Source organism: Hyposmocoma kahamanoa, unplaced genomic scaffold (assembly GCF_003589595.1).
Source record: "Hyposmocoma kahamanoa isolate Upper Pololo Valley unplaced genomic scaffold, ASM358959v1 120, whole genome shotgun sequence".
NCBI classification, from domain to species: Eukaryota; Metazoa; Arthropoda; class Insecta; order Lepidoptera; family Cosmopterigidae; genus Hyposmocoma; species Hyposmocoma kahamanoa.
In genome coordinates this window covers 1,827,357-1,829,961 of record NW_020653415.1, presented here as the reverse complement: position 1 = coordinate 1,829,961, position 2,605 = coordinate 1,827,357, and positions in this window count along the sequence as shown.

The following is a 2,605-nucleotide window of genomic DNA, read 5'->3' as shown; positions in this document are numbered from 1 at the left end:
GCAAGAATATATTAAGGTAATCTCTTATTATTTTAAATGAAGTCGGAATTTTGTTCATTTATTTTAATGCATTCCTATATTTTAGGCCTTTAAAGTGTTAAAAATGTATATAAAAGGACTTTCATTTTTATAATTTATAATCTATTTCACAGACTGAGGGTCGTATTCTAGAACTCTACTCAATGCTCAAGTCAGGACTTGAGTATGATTCAAAGCACTAGAAATCATACTCAAGTCCTTGCCATTAGGGTCGTATTTCGAGTGCCTGAAATCATACTCAAGTCTTCTCAAATCCTGACTTGAGCATTGAGTAGAGTTCTGGAATACGTATCCGAATCCGAACCGAACGTTTAACTCGGAATGTTGATATCCAATAGAACGATTCGGTTAAAATATCGAAGAGTTCTGAATTGGGGTCCTGGTGTCTCCTAATACAGGGTTTACCTAGTTTGAGCACCAGTCTTCCACAATGGCTATGGCTATGTAAAAAAAATCTCTCATGAGTTTGGGTGTAATTTGTGGTTGTCTATGTGTGTGTCCATGGCACCCGCGACACGTTTCCGTAGTGCGGGGCTATGTTGAGTGTGCGTTGTTGTTTTTTTTTTGGATATAAGATATAATATATTCACTCTGGAAGAGAATAAATACAAAAAAAAGTTATCAAAATGTTAACCGCTCTCCGAGTCGTTTAAACACAAGTTTGAATTTAGAAAAACAAATTGCATGTAAAAAAATTTATTCAACATTTGTATGCATCTTATTATTACAAGCTAAGTCTTACGTAATAAATATCACTAGTGATTATGAGTAAAACCATGGACCACTAAGAAGACTGCTAATCGCGGTACAATACAGCTTAGTCGGGTCTTCATTGACAAGCTACTATTTATCAAAGCTACTCCAATTTCTAGTGACAGTTATATGTATAACTAGATGGCAGTTATTGCAGATTTTTATGGATAGTGCCGGCACAGATAATACAATACTGTACTAGTGCCGGCTATTCTTTTATTTTGTCTAGGATTAGCGCCATCTACCCAGCTACTTAGGAAGCGTTAATTTACTAATTAGTTTGTAACACACAATGCCATCTATTGACACATTTTTCAAAGTGCAGAAAACAATTTTAGCTCATGATCAATAAACATTTTAATAATAATACTAGGAGAAAACTGACTTCTTATAATTCATATAAATGAGGAATTAAAATTGATATCCACCGCCATTTACATGATATAAACTTACTTCCAGACTTATTGATCAGCACCATGTAGATATAAGACGCAATTTTGACCTTTTCCAGAATTATGATCTATGGTTATGAAAATTAGCATAATTTTAGCAGTCCACTTGAGTTATTCGTCCATGAGAAAACGGAATTTAAAAATAAGTTTTTTTCGGTTACCCGATAGATGGCGTTAGTGTCGACTTTTTACACCAAAGTTCATCAAAATGTCATTCATTTTTGTTGAACATGTTAGCCGTGGCAGGCCGTGGTCATCATCCCTCTCTCTCTATCTCTCTCATCTGAGCGTTGTCCCGGTTGCGTCCTCAGCAGTGTTGCTGCGGAGCCCGGGGTCCGCTTTTTCTCCTCCACTTTGCACGGTCTTCGGCATCCTTAGTGGTGAGACCATTGGCAGGCATACCACCCTTGGCGACGTCAAGCCAGCACTTCTTGGGTCTGCCCCTTCTACCGGGGCCCGGCGGATGTGGCATAGCCAGACATTTGTTTCCCACGTAGCATGCCGGTTTCCGTAAGATGTGGCCGTACCAACGTAGGTGGCTTTCTTGCAGTTTATCTGCAATGTCACGGACGTGAAGTCTGCCGCGGATGCGGGAGTTTCTGACACGATCTTTCCGTGAAACTCCACACATCCAGCGCAGCATCTTCATTTCCGTGACACGCAGCTCCTGCTTATAGCGCTCAAGTACGGCCCACGTTTCACTGCCATATAAAAGGACAGGCCTAATGATGGATTTATAGACCTGTCCTTTCAGCTTAACCGGCATCTTGGCGTCACAAATGACACCAGTCACCTCACGCCACTTTGCCCAAGCGGCTGCGATTCGGGCTCTGACGTCGCAGTCGATGTCTCCGGACGCGCCAAGTACAGATCCCAAGTATTTAAACTGGCCCGTAGGCTCGACCGCGTCTTCGCCTATGCGAACGGGTAGGGGATCTGTAGCGTTGCAGACCATGTACTCAGTCTTCGCCACATTTAGTCTCAGACCGCCGTTCTTCAAGCGACTCCTTCCACACAATTCACTCGTCGTACCACTCTCCCTCTATCCGCATCCGCCAGCGCAATATCGTCAGCGTACATAAGCATCCACGGGGGTTGCTCATGCGTGTCTCGGATGGAGCTTGAGACCTCGTCTAATATCAGGCTGAACAGATAGGGACTGAGAACTGAGCCCTGGTGAACTCCGACAGTGACAGGGAAGGGTTTAGTGTCACCAACAGCAGTCCTAACCATGGAATCGGAATCGCGGTACATGTCTCGGATGATGTCAATATAAGCTTCTGGTACCCCTTTGGATCTCAGTGCCCACCAGATCATTACACGGGGGATACAGTCGAAGGCCTTCTGCATGTCAAGAAACA